At 44.6% G+C, this 22,574-nt stretch overlaps 1 long non-coding RNA gene across 1 annotated transcript in view; it reads right to left on the bottom strand.

The window, feature by feature from the left end:
• LOC139559089 (uncharacterized) overlaps positions 1 to 22,574 on the bottom strand; it is a 59,052-nt gene that overhangs the window by 18,490 nt on the left and 17,988 nt on the right. Inside the window, exon 3 of the long non-coding RNA XR_011671685.1 lies at positions 6,551 to 6,669. This is a non-coding gene — a long non-coding RNA (uncharacterized lncRNA). The remainder of the gene's footprint in view (positions 1 to 6,550; positions 6,670 to 22,574) is intronic.

Genomic DNA, 22,574 nt, shown 5'->3' with positions numbered 1-22,574 from the left:
TTTTCTTTTCATAACTTTTACGAGAGTGTGGTTATGTGACTGTTAGACGTTGGGGAGTGTGTTATACTCCTCTCCGGAGTCACATTCAGACCTTGGGTCTGGTTTCCTGTATGGGAGAGCAAGGCTCAGACCACCCCACAGACAAACTTTCCCTCTTCAGCCAGATAACAACTGAATTTAATGCCAGGGTAAGTATCTGCTACTCCCAGACCATAAATTATTAGCTTTCTCAAGATGATACGAGATGCTGTGGTAGCTATCCTTTCCAAACTCCCTTTTTTCTCTCCCCATACCTTATTTACAAATGCAGCAAATAAAACGTTACCATGGGAACACTGACATTGCCTGGCAACCTCAATTGCTTGGCAAGATGCCCAATGGTTGCTAGGGCACCGTTGTCAGTTGCTAAGGGTAGTGTGCCAATCCTGAGAGTGCGTGCACGCGCGTGTGTGTGTGTGTGTGCAATGTTTGTGTTTGTGTAGCCTATGCAAGTCAATGTATTTGTACCCCATTCTAATGAAGCCCATGGAAAAAGTTGATTTCATGTTTTACGTAAAGTAGATCTTCTCTACTGTATTTCATACTGGTCTACCATCTGTATGAAATAGCTACTAGTTGAAGTGTTTGTGAGTGGAAGGAGATTTAAAGTTGCTAGAACATTCAAATATGCACTACTCTGAGTGCACAAAACATTAGGAACACCTTCCTAATATTGAGTTGCACCCCCTTTTGCCCTCAGAACAGCCTGAATTCATCGGCATGGACTCTACAAGGTGTCGAAAGCGTTCCACAGGGATACTGGCCCATTATTATCTCCAATGTTTCCCACAGTTGTGTCAAGTTGGCTGGTAGTGTATCTCTACTCCGAATAGCTAGTTCCATCTCATCCCACAGATGCTCAGTTGGATTGAGATCTGGTGACTGGGCAGGCCACTGAAGTAAGCTGAATTCACTGTCATGTTTGTGGAACCATTCCTGGAAAATCTTAGTCTTGTGGCATTATCCTGCAAAAAAATTATAATTTGCAGATGGATACACAGCTGCCATGAAGGGATGCACCAGATTGGCAATGATGGTCAGCTATCCTGTGGCATTCAAACGTTGCTCCACTTTTATCAAGGGACCCAATGTGTGCCATGAAAACACGCCCAACACCATCACACCACCACCAGCCTGCAATGTTGATACCCATCGGCATGGACGGTTACATGTATTCACGTGGTTTTCTCCATAGCCTAGTCCCATCAGAGTGAAACAGCAGGAACTGGGATTCATCAGCCCAGGAAATGTTTTTCTAGTTCTCCAGTGTCCAGTGTTTTCTTTCTTTAGCCCATTGCAACCACAGTTTCTTGTTTTTTTGCTGAAAGAAGTGCAACTCTGTAAGGTTGTCGGCTGCCATACCCCATTCGTGTCAAGGTATGACGAGTTGTGCATTCTTTTATGGGTCTTTGGGCACCAATGTTGTACTGGAATGTCAGCTGACTAACTGTAGCCCATCTGTTGCTCTGCACAATTCGTGTCAGCCTCCTTTGTCCTCTTTCACCAATTACCTGTTCTCAACCACTGGCCTGCCGTTGGCTGGATGTCCTTTGGGTGGTGGACCATTCTTGATACACACGGGAAACTGTAGATCATGAAAAACCCAGCAGCGTTGCAGTTCTTGACACACTCAACCCGGTGCTCCTGGCACCTACCATACCTCGTTCAAAGGCACTTAAAAGTTTTGTCTTGTCCATTCACCCTATGAAAGGCACACATACATAATCTATGTCTCAATTAACTCAAGGCTTAAAAATCTGTATTTAACCTACCTCTTCCCCTTCACCTACACTGATTGAAGTGGATTTCAAATGTGACATCAATATATTTTTTTAAATTTCACCTTTATTTAACTATGTAGGCCAGTTGAGAATAAGTTCTCATTTACAACTGCGACCTGGCCAAGATAAAGCAAAGCAGTGCGACAAAAACAACACAGAGTTACACATAAACAAACGTACAGTCAATAACACAATATAAAAATCTATGTACAGTGTACGGGATTATAAGGGATCAAAGCTTTCATCTGGATTCACCTGGTCATTCTATGTCATGGAAAGACCAGGTGTTTCTAATGTTTTGTACACTCAGTGTATATACATATATATATTGTTCTAAAATTTATTACATTTAATTTTTTACTCATCAATCTACACACAATACCCCATATTGATCAAGCAAAAACAGGTTGTAAAAATTTTGGCAAATGTATTAACAAAAATGGAAATATCACATTTACATAAGTATTTAGACACTTTCCTCAGTACTTGTTGAAGCACCTTTGGCAGCAAAGTCTTCTTAGGTATGATGCTACAAGCTTGGCACACCTGTATTTGAGGAGTTTCTCCAATTCTTCTCTGCAGATCCTCGCAAGCTCTGTCAGGTTGGATGGGGAGCGTCGCTGTACATATATTCTCAGGTCTCTCCAGAGATGTTCGATCGGGTTCAAGTACAGGCTCTGGATGGGCCACTCAAAGACATTCAGAGTCTTGTCCCGAGGCCACTCCTGCGTTGTCTTGGCTGTGTGCTTATGGTCGTTGTCCTCTTGGATGATGAACAGTCTGAGGTCCTGAGCGTTCTGGAGCAGGTTTTCATCAATGATCAAAATCAAATCAAGTCAAATTGTATTTGTGACATGCTCCAAATACAACCTTACAGTGAAATGCTTACTTACAATCCCTTAACCACTAATGCTTTAAATATATAAAATTAGGTGTTAAGTAAAAACTAGAAACTAAAAGTAACAAATAATCTCTCTGTACTTTGCTCCGTTCATCTTTCCCTTGATCCTGACTAGTCTCCCAGTCCCTGCCGCTGAAAAATATCCCCACAGAATGATCCTGCCACCACCATGCTTCACCGTAGGGATGGTGAGGGCTTTCCTCCTGACTTGATGCTTGAAATAAAATGGAGCCGGAGCAGAAGGCAGACGTTTTACGCGCCCCCAACTGATTGTGTTTTTTTGTTTGTTTATCTGCGTTGTTTGTAACTTTTTACTCATTTTGTACATAATGTTGACGCAGTGAAATGCTATGTCTCTTATGACCGAAAAAAACTTCTAGACATCAGGACTGCGATTACTCACCACGGTCTAGCAGAATCGTTTTTCTTCTTTCACGACTCTGAAGAGCCCGAGGCGAAGGATATATGGCTCCCTCGGGAGCGGGCTGCCTGCTGATAAGTCAAAGGCGATCGAATAAAACCCCACTTCCCTCAATTATGTAGCAAATGTGCAATCTTTGGACAATAAAATCGATGAGTTATGCTTAAGATTAAACTACCAACGGGACATTAAAAACTGTAACATCTTAGGCTTTGTAACGACCGTCGTAATCCTCCTCGTCTGAGGAGGAGCAAGGATCGGACCAAAGCACAGCGTGGTTTGAATACATACTTTAATATATAAACGAAGACGAACAACACTTGACAAACTACAAAACAATAAACAGAACTAAACCAACGACGCTACAGTCTTGAACTTGAGAACATAAACACATGAACGCACGAACAGGAACAATCACCCACAAACAAACAGTGAGAACAGCCTACCTTAATATGGTTCCCAATCAGAGACAATGACAAACACCTGCCTCTGATTGAGAACCATACTAGGCCAAACAATAAACCCAACATAGAAACACATAACATAGAATGCCCACCCAGCTCACGTCCTGACCAACTAAACAAGACTGAACAAAGGAAATAAGGTCAGGAACGTGACAGGCTTCACGGAGTCATGGCTGAACGACGACAACATCAACATACAGCTGGCTGGTTATACGATGTACCGGCAGGATAGAACAGCAGCGTCTGGTAAGACACGGGGCGGTGGTACATGTATTTTTTTAAACAACAGCTGGTGCACAATATCTAAGGAAGTCTCGAGCTATTGCTCGCCTGGGGAAGAGTTTCTCATGATAAGCTGTAGACCACACTACCTACCGAGAGAGTTTTCATCTGTATTATTTGTAGCTGTTTACATACCACCACAGTCAGGGGCTGGCACTAAGATAGAATTGAATGAGCTGTATTCCGCCATAAGCAAACAAGAAAACGCTCAACCAGAGGTGGCGCTCCTAGTAGCCGGGGACTTTAATGCAGGGAAACTTAAATCAGTTTTACCTCATTTCTATCAGCCTGTTAAAATGTGCAACCAAAGGGAAAAGAACTCTGGACCACCTATACTCCACCCACAGAGACGCATACAAAGCTCTCCCTCGCCCTCCATTAGGCAAATCTGACCATAATTCCATCCTACTGATTCCTGCTTACAAGCAAAAATTGTGGTCAGATGAAGCAGATGCTAAGCTACAGGACTGTTTTGCTAGCATAGACTGGAATATGTTCCGGGATTCCTCCAATGGCATTGAGGAGTACACCAAATCTGTCATTGGCTTCATCAATAAGTGCATCAATGAAGTTGTTCCCATAGTGACCGTACGTACATACCCCGGATGTGGCAGGGCTTGCAAACCATGACAGACTACAAAGGGAAGCACAGCTGAGAGCTGCCCAGTGACACGAGCCTACCAGACGAGCTAAACTACTTCAATGCTCGCGTCGAGGCAAATAACACTGAAACATGCATGAGAGCACCAGCTGTACTGGAAGACAGTGTGATCACGTTCTCCGCAGCCGATGTGAGTAAGACCTTTAGACAGGTCAACATTCACAAGGCCGCAGGGCCAGACGGATTACCAGGACGTGTACTGTGAGCATGCGCTGACCAACTAGCAAGTGTCTTCAATGACATTTTCAACCTCTCCCTGTCAGAGTCTGTAATACCAACATGTTTCAAGCAGACCACCATAGTCCCTGTGCCCAAGAACACTAAGGTAAACTGCCTAAATGACCACCGACCCGTAGCACTCACATCTGTAGCCATGAAGTGCTTTGAAAGGCTGGTCATGGCTCACATCAACACCATAATCCCAGAAACCCTAGACCCACTCCAATTTGCATACCGCCCAAACAGATCCACAGATGATGCCATCTCTATTGCACTCCACACTGCCCTTCCCACCTGGACAAAAGGAACACCTATGTAAGAATGCTGTTTATTGACTACAGCTCAGTGTTCAACACCATAGTACTCTCAAAGCTCATCACTAAGCTAAGCACCCTGGGACTAAACAGCTCCCTCTGCAACTAGATCCTGGACTTCCTGATGGGCCGCCCCCAGGTGGTAAGGGTAGGTAACAACACATCCGCCACGCTGATCACAAGGGCCAGGCGTGCGCGCTCAGCCCCCTCCTGTACTACCTGTTCACTCATGACTGCACGGCCAGGCACGACTCCAACACCATCATGACATTTTCCGATGACACAACAGTGGTAGGCCTGATCACCGACAGCAACAAGACAGCCTATGGGGAGGAGATCAGAGACCTGGCCGTGTGGTGCCACGACAACAACCTCTCCCGCAACATGATCAAGACAAAGGAGATGATTGTGGACTACAGACAAAAGAGGACAGAGCATGCTCCCATTCTCATCGACGGGGCTGCAGTGTAGCAGGTTGAGAGCTTCAAGTTCCTTGGTGTTCACATCACCAACAAACTAACATGGTCCAAGCACACCAAGACAGTCGTGAAGTGGGCACGACAAAACCTATTCCCCCTCAGAAGACTGAAAAGATTTGGCATGGGTCCTCAGATCCTCAAAAGGTTCTACATCTGTACCAGAGAGCATCCTGACTGGTTGCATCACTGCCTGGTATGGAAACTGCTAAATATATGTGCTAATGATTGATCATTAGAAAACCCTTTTGCAACTATGTTAGCACAGCTGAAAACTGTTGTTCTGATTAAAGGAGCAATAAAACTGGCCTTCTTTAGACCAGTTGAGTATCTGGAGCATCAGCATTTGTGGGTTCGATTACAGGATAAAAATGGCCAGAAACAAAGAACTTGCTTCTGACACTTGTCAGTTTATTCTTGTTCTGAGAAATTAAGGCTATTCCATGCGAGAAATTGCCAAGAAACTGAAGATCTGGTACAACGCTGTGTACTACTCCCTTCACAGAACAGCGCAAACTGGCTCCAACCAGAATAGAAAGAGGAGTGGGAGGCCCTGGTGCACAACTGAGCAAGAGGACAAGTACATTAGAGTGTCTAGTTTGAGAAACAGACACCTCACAAGTCCTCAACTGGCAGCTTCCATCCCACTGGGCCAGGCTCAGACAATCAGAATGAGTTTTTCCCCCTCAGTGTATATGTGCTTGTTTCTGTGTGTGTGTGTGTGTGTGTGTGTGTGTGTGTGTGTGTGTGTGTGTGTGTGTGTGTGTGTGTGTGTGTGTGTGTGTGTGTGTGTGTGTGTGTGTGTGTGTGTGTGTGTGTGTGTGTGTGTGTGTGTGTATCTGAGAGTGTGTATCTGAGAGAGCGAGCGAGAGAGAGGAGAGATGCAGAAGGAAGCCGTATTTGGGAGAGAGAAAGGGAAAGAGAAAAAGAGGGTGAGAGAAACAGAGGGTGAGAGTGAGAGCGAGAGAGAGAGAGATTTGAGGCGGATTTACCTCACTGAAGCTGAAATTCTTCCCATAGTTCCTCCTTAGTGGAGAGTTCCCACAGACTCAAGACAAGAGTAGACCACAGCATTCCCGAAAGCATAGGCTGACCTTGTCCAGTGCTATTTCTGACGGAAACATAGAGCATTGCATAATTTAAGATAAACATTTGTGAATAAATCATGGAAAAAGACAAAATGAATGAAATAGTGGAAGAAATAACAAGATTAGAGTAATTGAACCAAAAACATAGTAACTCATAGCCTTAAGTCGGTAAACAGAGTGTATCCACACTATTATCTGTGAAAATAATGAAAGGGAAAGTGGAAGAGTGAAATTATTACAATGCTTTCGTGCTATTGACAAAGATTGAATAGAACATGATATACAAAGCCATGAATAGATGTTTAAAGACAACAGTGATGAATAATACATTAATAATGATGAACAACACCATTCAACATCATAAATTAAATAGTAGTGAGACAAACAAATGCAATAATTATGATATCTCAACACAATAACACTCACATAGATGGAGTTGTGCGTGAGTTTGTGTGTTTTTGTGTATTACACACACACACACTGTGTGTATCTAAGTGTCTGCATGCACTTAGTAGGGGACAGAGCAAGTGTTGCCTGCAGTGCATCTTATCTAACATCCCCAGAGGAAGTTCCCCCCCCCCCCATCCCTTTGAATTAAAACCATGGCTGGAGATGTCTGATTGAGCACAGCATGCCCTTAAAGGAGGCCAAAGGCCAGGCTAAACAGTCTGGTGTCATGGCAACTTGATGCCATCAACCAGAGATTGCGAGGGGGGATGCTTGGGGAGGTCAGACAACCTGTCAGGGGGACATTATCAGAGACACGTCATTCTGGCAGGAAGTTGAGCTTAAAATATTGATGCTTCTTAAAATGTACACTGAACAAAAATATAAACGCAACATGTAAACACGTTTCATGAGCTGAAATAAAAGATCCCAGAAATTCAACCCAAAAAATCTTAAAATTGCACAAATTTGTTTACATCCTTGTTAGTGAGCAGCATGATCATTACACAGGTGCACCTTGTGCTGGGGACAATAAAAGGCCACTCTAAACTGTGCAGTTTTGTCACACAACAAAATTCCATGATGTCTCATGTTTTTGAAGTGTGCAATTCGCATGCTGACTACAGGAATGTCCACCAGAGCTGTTGCCAGATAATTTAATGTTAATTTCTCTACCACAAGCTGCCTCCTGAAGATACCTGAGGCTCATTGTCGTACCATTTATCCGCCGCCTTCACCTCATGTTTCAGCACGATAATGCATGGCCCCATGTTGCAAGGATCTGTACACAATTTCTGGAAGCTGAAAATGTGCAAGTTCGTCCATGGTCTGCATATTCACCAGAAATGTCACCCATTGCTATGCCCGCTTCGAGGCAAGTAACACTGAAACATGCATTAGAGCATCAGCTGTTCCGGACGACCGTGTGTTCACGCTCTCTGCAGCCGATGTGAGTAAGACCTTCAAACAGGTCAACATTCACAAGGTCGCAGGGCCAGACGGATTACCAGGACGTGTACTCCGAGCATGGGCAGACCATCTGGCAAGTGTCTTCAATGACGTTTTCAACCTCTCTCTGCTGAGTCTGTAATACCAACATGTTTCAAGCAGACCACCATAGTCCCTGTGGCCAAGAACACTAAGGTAACCTACCTAAATGACTACCGACCCGTCTGTAGCCATGAAGTGCTTTGAAAGGCTGGTCATGGCTCACATCAACAGCATCATCCCAGAAACCCTAGACCCACTCCAATTTGCATACCGCACCAACAGATCCACAGATGATGCAATCTCTATTGCACTCCACACTGCCCTTCCCACCTGGACAAAAGGAACACCTATGTGAGAATGCTGTTCATTGACTACAGCTCAGCGTTCAACACTATAGTGCCCTCAAAGCTCATCACTAAGCTAAGGACCCTGGGACTAAACACCTCCCTCTGCAACTGGATCGTGGACTAGGTAGGTAGGTAGGTAGGTAACAACACATCCGCCACGCTGATCCTCAACACGGGGACCCCTCAGGGATGCGTGCTCAGCCCCCTCCTGTACTCCCTGTTCACTCATGACTGCACGGCCAGGCACGACTCCAACGCCATCATCAAGTTTGCTGATGACACAACAGTGGTAGGCCTGATCACCGACAACGGCAAGACAGCCTATAGGGAGTAGGTCAGAGACCTGACCGTGTGGTGCCAGGACAACATCCTCTCCCTCAACGTGATCAAGACAAAGGAGATGATTGTGGACTACAGGAAAAGGAGGACCGAGCATGCCCACATTCTCATTGACAGGGCTGTAGTGGAGCAGGTTGAGAGCTTCAAGTTCCTTGGTGTCCACATCACCAACAAACTAACATGGTCCAAACACACTAAGACAGTCATGAAGAAGGAACGACATAACCTATTCCCCCTCAGGAGATTGAAAAGATTTGGCATGGGTCCTAAGATCCTCAAAAGGTTCTACAACTGCACCGTCGAGAGCATGGTTGCATCTTTGACTGGTTGCATCACTGCCTGGTATGGCAACTGTTCAGCCCCCGACTGCAAGGCACAACAGAGGATAGCGCGTACGGCCCAGTACAACACCGGGGTCAAGCCTCCTGCCATCCAGGACCTCTACACCAGGCGGTGTCAGAGGAAGGCCCTAAAAATTGTTGAAGACTTCAGCCACCCTAGTCACAGACTGTTCTCTCTGCTACCGCACGGCAAGCGAGCCGGAGCGCCAAGTCTAGGTCCAAAGGCTCCTAAATAGCTTCTACCCCCAAGCCATAAGACTCCTAAACAGCTAATCAAATGGCTACCCAGACTATTGGCATTGACCCCCCCCCCCAGAAAGCTGCTGCTACCCTCTGTTATTATCTATGCATAGTCACATTAATAACTCTACCTACATGTACATATTACCTCAATTACATCGACATCGGTGCCCCCGCATATTGACATTGACTCTGTAACGGGACCCTTGTATATACCCCCGCTATTGTCTTACTTTTATTTATTTTTAATTAAAACTGCATTGTTAGTTAAGGGCTTGTAAGTAAGCATTTCACTGTAAGGTGTTGTATTCGGCACACCTGTTGCATTCGGCACGTGACAAATAAAATTTGATTTGATTGAGCCTGTTAGGGATGCTCTGGATCGACGTGTACGACAGCATGTTCCAGTTCGCGCCAATATCCAGCAACTTCGAACAGCCATTGAAGAGGAGTGGGACAACATTCCACAGGCCACAATCAACAGCCTGATCAACTCGCACTACATGAGGCAAATGGTGGTCACACCAGATACTGACTGGTTTTCTGATCCACGCTCCTTTTCTGTATAGGTATCTGTGACTAACAGATGCATATCTGTATTCCCAGTCATGTGAATATTGATTCCCTTATACTGGATGAACTGTAACTCAGTAAAATCTTTGAAATAGTTGCATGTTGTGTTTATATTTTTGTTCAGTGTATTTAAAAAGTGAATTCTGTCTGGATACTCAGTGAGTTTTCACTTGTGTTCTTCATACATTTCCATGCATACTAGACATCCTTCTATGAATTAACGGTACGTGTGTGGTGCCAATGTTGAAAAACAACAACACCAATGACAATGCAACCCTAAGCAACGTAAAGCCCCATTAAAAAAGACCCTTCAAAAACATCAACACTGAAAAATGGTGTTACCTGCAAGGTCTGACTCTCTGTTTTCAATTAAACTCTTAAGTGTTGGATCAATATGGAATCTAGGCTCCATTCTGTGTCATTAGCTTGTCTGATTGTTGAGGAGAGACCTCTCTAAGCCTCAACGTCTTCAACCTCTAAAACCTGTGAGTGTGACTGCAGAAAACGAGGTTGTGTGTGTGTGTGTGTGCATTCCTACGTGCGTGCATGTGTGACAGAAAGAGAGATATACACATATTTACTGGAATAGCGCAGAGTACCTGTTTATGCACGCAAAGTGGTATTGCCTTTCAATACAGACCTGTCTTCACAACATGTATGCATTTATGAAGTTCACGTATGTCCTATGTGTGTGTGTGTGTGTGTGTGTGTTTGTTTAATGCGGCAGAGGGTAGAGTGTCGGATCAATAAGAAACAAATGAATTCAGATCAATATTAAGCCAAGTGAGAGAGAGTGAAGGAAGGAGAAGGTGAGAGAGAGAAAAGGGAGGAGGGGGACGAAGAAGTGGGAGGTGGTGGGTTGGCGGGTTGGACAGGGGATTGCCTGTTAGTACTAGTGCACTGGCTAACTGTACACTAGGTAGAAACCAGTCATCTCTACAGCACAACATGAGTGCTTAGACTCTAGAAGTCAATGAAAGTGAAGAAAGAGGGTCAAGGAGATTAGAGAGGAGAGTAGAGAGATACTGGAGACTAATTCAACCTTCCTACATTGTTATTGATATTCTGTTAAAGCAGTGACTCAGACTTGAGATCCCAGGACTGAGAGATACGAGAGGGAATTGGACATGCATCTCCTTCTCTTCTCTTCCTTATTGTTTCTCCTCTTTCTTGTTGTTATAGTTCTACCATCATGAAAGCATTACTTTGCGAACTGACCAAGCACCAAGTGGCATTCTAGCAATTAAGAGACGGGCAACATCCCAAAAGGCACTCTATTCCCTACATATTGCACTACTTTTGACCAGAGCTGTATGAGTAGTGCACTATAAAGGGAATATGGTGCCATCTGGGGTGAAGCCATGGTCTGGAGGGGGAGCAGGGTATGGCTGCGTGTCACCTATCCTTGACTGCTGAACCCCAGTCATTGACATCTGGCTGTCTGATGAGGCAGACATGCTGCAGCTGAGGGCCAAGTGAACTCTGACCCTCAACCTGTCACCCCACAGCCTAAAGCACATCTCTGTCTTAAAAAAAAAAGCATATATAGTAAATCATAAGTATCATACACTATACATATATATACATTATATATCTATTCATACTATCAATTGTCTTTTCCGACTGGGATTTTCTTTCTATCGTGACAAATATTTTAATTTTTCAGCCAATGTCTTCACACATCACAAAAGTGAAAACAGGATTACTTGGGTTTCTTCATCGCCTCATCGCTCAGTGGCGAGATCAAAGCTTCGAGGGACATTTAGGAGTCTAGACTAGATGAGACTTCTTTGATGTGAAAGTGGCGAAAACAAACACCTGGCTACTGAGTGCTATTGTACCTGCTCTCCATCTCTCCATCTCGCTCAAGGTTCCTCGGCACCTGATACACGTTTTAATTAGAAAAGCTTCCGCGTACAAATCGCCCTCCTGGTTTTGACCCTTGCCTGTCCTGACTCCGAGCCCGCCTGCCTGACTACTCTGCCTGCCTGCCGACCTGTACCTTTGCCCCCCTCTGGATTTACCGACCTCTACCTTACCCTGACGCTGAGCCTGCCTGCCGCCTGGTACTGTTGCCCCACCTCTGGTTTTCTGACCCCTGTCTGTTGCCTGCCCCTGTTGGAACATTAAACTATTGTTAATTCAACGTGGTCTGCATCTGGGTCTTACCTTCATACCTGATAGTTGAACCCCCTTTGCTGCTATAACAGCCTCCACTCCTTTTGGGAAGGCTTTCCACTAGATGTTGGAACATTTCTGCGGGGACTTGCTTACATTCAGCCACAGGAGCATTAGTGAGGTCGGGCACTGTTGGGCGATTAGGCCTGGCTCGCAGTCGGCGTTCCAATTCATCCCAATGGGGTTAAGGTCAGGGCTCTGTGCAGGGTCTTACCCAAACTGTTGCCACAAAGTTGGAAGCACAGAATCGTCTTGAATGTCATTGTATGCTGTAGCATTAAGATTTCCATTCACTGGAACTAAGGGGCCTAGCTTGAACCATGAAAAACGGCCCCAGACCATTGTTCCTCCTCCACCAAAATAGCATTGCACATAGTGATCTTAGGCTTGTGAGCGGCAATTTGGCCATGGAAACCCATTTCATGAAGCTCCCTACGAACAATTATTGTGCTGACGTTGCTTCCAGAGGCAGTTTGGAACTTGGTAGTGAGTGTTGCAGCCGAGGACAGGTGAATTTTAAGCACTACGCGCTTCAGTACAAGGCGCTCCCGTTCTGTGTGGTTTACCACTTCGCGGCCAAACCAATGTTGCTCCTAGACATTTCCACTTCCCAATAACAGCACTTACAGTTGACTGGGCAGTTCTAGCAGGGCAGAAATTTGATGAACTGACTTGTTGGAAAGGTGGCATCCTATGTCGATGGCACGTTGAAAGTCACTGAGCTCTTCAGTACACGACATTCTACTGCCAATGTTTGGCAGCATGGCTGTGTGCTCGATTTTGTACACCTGTTAGCAATGGGTGTGGCTGAAATAGCAGAATCCACAAATTTGAAGGTGTGTCCACATACTCTTGGCCATGTAGTGTACTTACGGCTCTATTTGAACAAACCTAACGAAATGGTAAATCTTAGTGCTGGCGGTAGAGCTATAGGTTCGGGGATGTGTCAAATATTTTTTTCTATTTTCACAACCACAATTATGGACGCAGTAGCTGGCGGTGGCGCAAAAGGCCTGCGTTTTGATAAATAAATCAATTGGAGGTGTGACGAGGGCTTGGCCCCTCACTGGTCAATCAACACGTTTCATGGCTTAATACAGCATGCCGTTGTCTCGAGTTCTGTAGGTTATTGACAGTCTTTGCGTTGTCATCTCCAATTCGGTTGGCGACACAATATTCTCATCCTAGTCCATTGTGGATTGATACTACAGTTTAACAACAGTAAAAAAAACATCCAGTGTTTGCTAAATATGTTTGGAGTGTTGACAGTCAACATTGTTGAAATTCTCTTGGTTGTTGGTGCAGTGGGGGGGGGGGGTTCTTGGGGGTGGGGAATGGAATTAATTGAAATATTTTTCTTTTTCTTGAGGGGGACTGTGGGAGGGGTCTCGAATGTTTGAGGGACAACTATTGGGGAACTGTAGGGGGATCTTGGAGGATATTTTGGCCTGGTGGAAGATCTGTCAATGTGCCCTTGAGCAGGGCATTGACCTTGGATGCTTCTGTGTGTCGCTCTGAATTGGAGTCTGTTGGATGACTGGTATGGTGTAGCTGTTGAGCGGCTTCACTGCAAGTATATTGTATGTTTCGGATATTCCATTTTTTGAATATTTTTTGAAATTGGCTTCAATGAGTATAGCCCTACATGTCTTTACGCACGCACTTCTCCTCAAATACAATGCAATTTACCGGAGCCAAGTATTTTTATGTGTGATGTAAATTATCAATAAGCAAGATATAGCCAAGGCCTACCATTCATATGGCATTTTAGGACTGAATAATTTGAATATGTTTGGTAACCAGACGAGGTATAATTTGGAAATGGGAAGGATACAAGCTGAATGCAAAAGCATGACAGCAAATGCCTCAAGAGTAGACCATTTAGAAACCTTTTATGGATAGGCTGCTTGGCTAATGAATGGCCATGATAAGAAACACAACCAACGCATTGCTGTTGAAACAGCTTTCGTTATAAACTCAGCAAAAAAAGAAACGTCCTCTCAATGTCAACTGCATTTAGTATCAGCAAACTTAACGTGTAAATATTTGTATGAACATAACAAGATTCAACAACTGAGACATAAACTGAACAAGTTCCACAGACATGTGACTAACAGAAATTGAATAATGTGTCCCTGAACAAAGGGGGGTCAAAATCAAAAGTAACAGTCAGTATCTGGTGTGGCCATCAGCTGCAGTAAGTACTGCAGTGCATCTCCTCCTCATGGACTGCACCAGATTTGCCCGTTCTTGCAGTGAGATGTTACCCCACTCTTCCACCAAGGCACTTGCGAGTTCCCGGACATTTCTGGGGGGAATGGCCCTAGCTCTCACCCTCCGATCCACAGGTCCCAGACGTGCTCAATGGAATTGAGATCTGGGCTCTTCGCTGGCCATGGCAGAACACTGACATTCCTGTCTTGCAGGAAATCACGCACAGAACAAGCAGTATGGCTGGTGGCATTGTCATGCTGGAGGGTTGTTGCCGGTGATGTCTGGTGAGGACCTGGCTTACAACAGGCCAACAAAGCCCTCAGTCCAGCCTCTCTCAGCCTATTGTGGACAGTCTGAGCACTAATGGAGGGATTGTGCGTTCCTGGTGTAACTCGGACAGTTGTTGCTGCCATCCTGTACCTGTCCCGCAGTGTGATGTTCGGATGTACCGATACTGTGCAGGTGTTGTTACACGTGATCTGCCACTGCGAGGACGATCAGCTGTCTGTCCTGTCTCCTTGTAGCGCTGTCTTAAGCGTCTCACAGTACGGACATTGCAAATTATTGCCCTGGCCACATTTGCAGTCCTCATGCCTCCTTGCAGCAAGCCTAAGGCACGTTCACGCAAATGAGCAGGGACCCTGGGCATCTTTCTTTTGGTGTTTTTCAGAGTCAGTAGAAAGGCCTCTTTAGTGTCCTACGTTTTCATAACTGTGACCTTAATTGCCTACCGTCTGTAAGCTGTTAGTGTCTTAACGACTGTTCCACAGGTGCATGTTCATTAATTGTTTATTGTTCATTAAACAAGCATGGGAAACAATGTTTAAACCATTTACAATGAAGATCTGTGAAGTTATTCGGATTTTAACAAATTGTATTTAAAAGACAGGGTTCTGTAAAAGGGACTTTATTTTTTTGCTGAGTTTAGCAGGCCTAGGGTGAGGGTAGCTTACTGAGGGCTTGTTTTATAATCACATGAAACGGAGAACAAGCAATTGTTACAGGAAAATAACAAATATTTCTAAATAGGGTCACCTCCATCAGCTCATCTCTCATTCCATGACGGGTATATTGACATGTAGCCTACAAGGAGGGTGTTTTACACACACCCAAAATAATAACAGGAGCTGGCTAAAATAATGTACAGAAATTTACATTTTTGCAGCTCCCAAACTTGATCTTTGCAAGGTAGCTTTTGTGATTATGATTTATTTCAAAGCGGTCTTAAGAGCCAAACCTTTTAAAATCATATCAAATCAAATTGTATTTGTTGCATACACATGTTTAGCAGATGTTATTGCGGGTGTAGCAAAATGCTTGTGTTCCTAGCTCCAGCAGTGCAGTAATATCTAACAATTCACAACAGTACACAAAGATCTAAAAGTAAAAGAATAGAATTAAGAAATATATAAATATTAGGACGTGCAAAGTCGGAGTCCGCAGTATAAACATACAGTACCAGTCAAAAGTTTGGACACAACTAATCATGGAGGAGGAGGTGTGATGGTGTGGGGATGCTTTGCTGGTGACACGGTCTGTGATTTATTTATAATTCAAGTCACACTTAACCAGTATGGCTACCACAGCATTCTGCAGCGATACGCCATCCCATCTGGTTTGCACTTAGTGTTACTATCATTTGTTTTTCAACAGGACAATGACCCAACACATCTTCAAGCTGTGAAAGGGCTATTTGACCAAGAAGGAGAGTGACGGAGTGCTGCATTAGATGACCTGGCCTCCACAATCACCTGACCTCAACCCAATTGAGATGGTTTGGGATGAGTTGGACCGCAGAGTAAAGGAAAAGCAGCAAACGTATGCTCAGCATACGTGGGAACTCCTTCAAGACTGCTGGAAAAGCATTCCAGGTGAAGCTGGTTGAGAGAATGCCAAGAGTGTGCAAAGCTGTCATCAAGGCAAAAGGTGGCTACTTTGAAGAATCTTAAATCTAAAATATATTTTGATTTGTTTAACACTTTTTGGTTACTACATGATTCCATGTGTGCTATTTCATCGAGTTGATGTCTTCACCATTATTCTACAATGTAGAAAATTGTAAAAATAAAGAAAAACCCTTGAATGAGTAGGTGTGTCCAAACTTTTGACTGGTACTGTATATGACATGCCAGCAACAAACGCTGACACTACACATCCAAGTATATCAAACCAAATTATGAAAGACAAGAATTGTACTTCTGAATTCTGTAAAGTCAGTGTGGAAGAGGTGAATTTTTTGTTGTTGTTGTCTATCAACAATAACAAGCCACCAGGGTCTGACAATCTGGTTAGAAAATTACTGAGGATAATAGCAGACGATATTGCCACTCCTATTTGCTACATCTTACACAAATGACTGATGATTGGCTGAGATAAATTGATGATAAAGTTATTGTGGGGGCTGTCTTGTTAGACTTCAGTGCAGCTTTTGACATGGTCAATAATAGTCTGCTGCTGGAAAAACGTATGTGTTATGGCTTTACACCCCATGCTATTATGTGGATAAAGAGTTACTTGTCTAACAGAACACAGAGGGTGTTCTTTAATGGAAGCCTATCAAATATAATCCCGTTAGAATCAGGAATTCCCCAGGGTAGCTGTTTAGGCCACTTGCTTACTTAAATTTTCTATGTATGCGGATGACTCAACACTATACACATGAACTACTACAGTGACTGAAATGACTGCAACACTCAACAAAGAGCTGCAGTTAGTTTCAGAGTAGGTGGCAAGGAATAAGTTAGCCCTAAATATTTCTAAAACTAAAAGCATTGTATTTGGAACAAAACACTCACTAAACCCTAAACCTCAACTAAATCTTGTAATAAATAATGTGTAAATTGAGCAAGTTGAGGTGACTAAACTGCTTGGAGTAACCCTAGATTGTAAACTGTCATGGTCAAAACATATTGATGCAGTAGTAGCTAAGATGGGGAGAAGTCTGTTCATAATAAAGCGATACTTTGCCTTCTTAACAACACTATCAACAAGGCAGGTCCCACAGGCCCTAGTTTTGTCGCATCACAAAAAAGGACTTAGGAAAATTGCAATTGGCTCAGGACAGGGCGGCACAGCTGGCCCTTGGATGTACACAGAGAGCTAATATTAATAATATGCATGTCCATCTCTCCTGACTGAAAGTGGAGGAGAGATTGTCTTCATCACTACTTTTATTTATGAGAGGTATTGACATGTTGAATGCACCGAGCTGTCTGTCTAAACTACTGGCACACAGCTCGGACACCCATGCATACCCCACAAGACATGCCACAAGAGGTCTCTTCACAGTCCCCAAGTCCAGAACAGACTATGGGAGGCACACAGTACATAGAGCCATGACTACATGGAACTCTATTCCACATCAAGTAACTGACGCAAGCAGTAAAATTAGATTTAAAAAAACTGATTAAAAAACACCTTATGGAACAGCGGGGACTGTGAAGCAACACAAACATTGGCACATACACACACACACACACCCCTAATTACATACGCACTATACATACACATAGATTTAGTACTGTAGATATGTGGTAGTGGTGGAGCAGGGGCCTAAGGGCACACAGTGTGTTGTGAAATCTGTGAACGTATTGTAATGTTTTTTAAATTGTATAAACTCCCTTAATTTTGCTGGACCCCAGGGAGAGTAGCAGCCGCTTTGGCAGCAGCTAATGGGGATCCATAATAAATACAAATAGTGTGATGGGATGTATAGACATTATAGACATTATGGACAGTACAGTATGTGGATAGAATATTTAGTATATCTGTAGGATACGTAGAATAGCATAATATATATACAGCAATAGTTGAATAGGATGGCATTGACTAGAATACAGTATAAACATATGAAATGAATAAAACAGTCGTAAACATTATTAAAATGACAAGTGTTCCATTTATAAAGTTACTATGATTCCATGTCTATATACACAGGGCAGCAGCCTCTAAGGTGCAGGTTTGAGAAACCGGATGTAGCCGGCTAGTGACAATGACTAAGTTCAGGGCAGGGTCCTGGGTGGATGCCGGCTAGTGATGGCTATTTAACAGTCTGATGGCCTTGAGATAGAAGCTGTTTTCCAGTCTCTTTAGTCCCAGCTTTGACGCACCTGTACTGACCTCACTTTCTGGATGATAGCGAGGTGAACAGGCCATGGTGGTTGATGTCCTTGATGATCTTTTTGGGTGCTGTAGGTCCTGGAGGGCAGGCAGTGTGACCCCGGTGATGCGTTGGACCGCACCACACTCTGTAGAGCCCTGCAGTTGCGGGAGGTGCAGTTTCCGTACCAGGCGGTGATACAGCCCGACAGGATGCTCTCAATGGTGCATTTGTACAAGTTTGTGAGTGTCTATAAGGGGCCAAGCCAAATTTCTTCAGTCTCCTGAGGTTGAAGATGCGCTGTTGCACCTTCTTCACCACGCTGTCTGTGTGGATGGACCATTTCAGAATGCCAGTGATGTTTATGCCGAGGAACTTGAAGCTTTTTACCTTTTCCACTGTGGCCCTGTTGATATGGATTGGGCGTGCTACCTCTGCTGTCTCCTGTAGTCCCTGATGAACCTCTTGGGGCCCCTGTGTTGAGGATCAGAGTAGTGGGGGTGTTGTTTCCTACTTTCGTCACCTGGAGGAGGCCCGTCAGGAAGTTCAGGACCAAGTTGCACAGGGTGAGGTTCAGACCCAGGGCCCCAAACTTATTGATGAGCTTGGAGGGTACTATGATGTTGAAGGCTGAGCTGTCGTCAGTGAACAGAATTCTTACATAGGTATTCCTCTTGTCCAGATGGGATAGGGCAGTGTGCAGTGTGATGGCGATTGCATCGTCTATGAATATATTGGGGCAGTATGCAAATTACAGTAGGTCTAGGGTGTCAGGCAAGGTGGAGGTGATATGATCCTTAACTAGCCTCTCAAAGCACTTCATGATGACAGAAGTGAGTGCTATGGGGCGATAGTCATTTAGTTCAGTTACCTTTGCTTTCTTGGGTACAGGAACAATGGTGAACATCTTGAAGAAAGTGGGGACAGCAGACTGGGAAAGGGAAAGATTGAATATGTCCGTAAATACTTGAGCCAGCTGGTCTGCGTATGCTCTGAGTACGAGGCTAGGGATGCCATCTGTGCCGGCAGCTCTGCGAGGGTTAACACGCTTAAATGTCTTACTCACTTCGGCGACGGAGAAAGAGAGCCCACAGTCCTCGAGAGCAGCCGGCGTTGGTGGTACTATGTAATCATCAAAGTGGGCGAAGAAGGTGTTTAGCTTGTCCGGGAGCAAGACGTTGGTGTCCGCAATGTGGCTGGTTTTCCCTTTGTAATCTGTGAATATCTGGAGTCCCTGCCACATACAGTGGGGAGAACAAGTATTTGATACACGCCTCCCGGGTGGCGCAGTGGTCTAGAGCACTGCATCGCAGTGCTATGCTGCGCCACCAGAGTCTGGGTTCGCGCCCAGGCTCTGTCGCAGCCGGCCGCGACCGGGAGGTCCGTGGGGCGACGCACAATTGGCTTAGCGTCGTCCGGGTTAGGGAGGGTTTGGCCGGTAGGGATATCCTTGTCTCATCGCGCTCCAGCGACTCCTGTGGCGGGCCGGGCGCAGTGCGCGCTAACCGAGGGGGCGGGTGCACGGTGTTTCCTCCGACACATTGGTGCGGCTGGCTTCCGGGTTGGAGGCGCGCTGTGTTAAGAAGCAGTGCGGCTAGGTTGGGTTGTGCTTCGGAGGACGCATGACTTTCGACCTTCGTCTCTCCCGAGCCCGTACGGGAGTTGTAGCGATGAGACAAGATAGTAATTACTAGCGATTGGATACCACGAAAAATTGGGGAGAAAAGGGGATAAAATTAAAAAAAAAAAAAAAAAAAAAAAGTATTTGATACACTGCCGATTTTGCCGATTTTCCTACTTACAAAGCATGTAGAGGTCTGTAATTTTTATCATAGGTACACTTCAACTGTGAGAGACGGAATCTAAAACAAAAATCCCGAAAATCACATTGTATGATTTTTAAGTAATTAATTCGCATTTTATTGCATGACATAAGTATTTGATACATCAGAAAAGCAGAACTTAATATTTGGTACAGAATCCTTTGTTTGCAATTACAGAGATCATACGTTTCCTGTAGTTCTTGACCAGGTTTGCACACACTGCAGCAGGGATTTTGGCCCACTCCTCCATACAGACCTTCTCCAGATCCTTCAGGTTTCGGGGCTGTCGCTGGGCAATACGGACTTTCAGCTCCCTCCAAAGATTTTCTATTGGGTTCAGGTCTGGAGACTGGCTAGGCCACTCCAGGACCTTGAGATACTTCTTACGGAGCCACTCCTTAGTTGCCTTGGCTGTGTGTTTCGGGTCGTTGTCATGCTGGAAGACCCAGCCACGACCCATCATCAATGCTCTTACTGAGGGAAGGAGGTTGTTGGCTAAGATCTCGCAATACATGGCCCAATCCATCCTCCCCTCAATACGGTGCAGTCGTCCTGTCCCCTTTGCAGAAAAGCATCCCCAAAGAATGATGTTTCCACCTCCATGCTTCACGGTTGGGATGGTGTTCTTGGGGTTGTACTCATCCTTCTTCTTCCTCCAAACACAGCGAGTGGAGTTTAGACCAAAAAGCTCTATTTTTGAATCATCAGACCACATGACCTTCTCCCATTCCTCCTCTGGATCATCCAGATGGTCATTGGCAAACTTCAGACGGGCCTGGACATGCGCCTGCTTGAGCAGGGGGACCTTGTGTGCGCTGCAGGATTTTAATCCATGACGGCGTAGTGTGTTACTAATGGTTTTCTTTGAGACTGTGGTCCCAGCTCTCTTCAGGTCATTGACCAGGTCCTGCCGTGTAGTTCTGGGCTGATCCCTCACCTTCCTCATGATCATTGATGCCCCACGAGGTGAGATCTTGCATGGAGCCCCAGACCGAGGGTGATTGACCATCATCTTGAACTTCTTCTATTTTCTTCTATTTTCTAATAATTGCGCCAACAGTTGTTGCCTTCTCACCAAGCTGCTTGCCTATTGTCCTGTAGCCCATCCCAGCCTTGTGCAGGTCTACAATTTTATCCCTGATGTCCTTACACAGCTCTCTGGTCTTGGCCATTGTGGAGAGGTTGGAGTCTGTTTGATTGAGTGTGTGGACAGGTGTCTTTTATACAGGTAACGAGTTCAAACAGGTGCAGTTAATACAGGTAATGAGTGGAGAACAGGAGGGCTTCTTAAAGAAAAACTAACAGGTCTGTGAGAGCCGGAATTCTTACTGGTTGGTAGGTGATCAAATACTTATGTCATGCAATAAAATGCAAATGAATTACTTAAAAATCATACAATGTGATTTTCTGGATTTTTGTTTTAGATTCCGTCTCTCACAGTTGAAGTGTACCTATGATAAAAATTACAGACCTCTACATGCTTTGTAAGTAGGAAAACCTGCAAAATCGGCAGTGTATCAAATACTTGTTCTCCCCACTGTATGTCTCATGTCTGAGCAGTTGAATTTCGAATCCACTTTGTCAGTCACCTTGCCATGGTTAAATGCGGTGGTTTGCGCTTTCAGTTTTGCGTGAATGCTGCCATCTATCCATGGTTATTGGTTTGGATAGATTTTAATAGTCACAGTGGGAACAACGTCCCTTATACACTTCCTGATGAACTCAGTCACCGTGTCAGTGTATACGTCAACATTATTATCAGATGCAACCTGGAACATATCCTAGTCCGCCTCATCAAAACAATCTGGAAGCATGGATTCCGATTGGTCAGACCAGCGTTGAATAGACCTTAGCACAGGTACTTCCTGTTTGAGTTTCTGCCTGTAGGAAGGGATTTTTATTGATAGTTTTGACTACTTGGAAAATGTATTGGGCAGGACAAAAAAATAATTGAGGAGGGGAGGCAATGCTTGGTTTTTAATCAAATTAAATTAAATGGGAACAAACATTTGTTTTTTGTGTTTCTAAATATGAAGTTTGGGGGCACAAAAAGCACATTTCTCTTGTTCCATGTGCATATGGGCACTGTGCATCACGGTTGGATAGGCTGCGCTTCCGCTGTCAAAATCAATGCCATAACTAACCAATAATACCAGCTTTTGGTTGGTCTTAAATATCCCCACCAGCGCTGCCTGAAATTGGAACTTTGGCACACGTTTTTAAGGACACACCAGATATTGTGCCACCCTTCCCGAAATCTTAGCGCAAGCGAGCTCATGTAATACAAGTAAATTACCAAGCCTGGCGCAAGTCGAAATCACCAACGAGCGTTCATTT

This window comes from Salvelinus alpinus, chromosome 29 (genome assembly GCF_045679555.1).
Source record: "Salvelinus alpinus chromosome 29, SLU_Salpinus.1, whole genome shotgun sequence".
Classification (NCBI taxonomy): domain Eukaryota; kingdom Metazoa; phylum Chordata; class Actinopteri; order Salmoniformes; family Salmonidae; genus Salvelinus; species Salvelinus alpinus.
The sequence above is the reverse complement of the archived record's forward strand: the minus strand, read 5'-3'. Positions and strand labels throughout refer to the sequence as shown.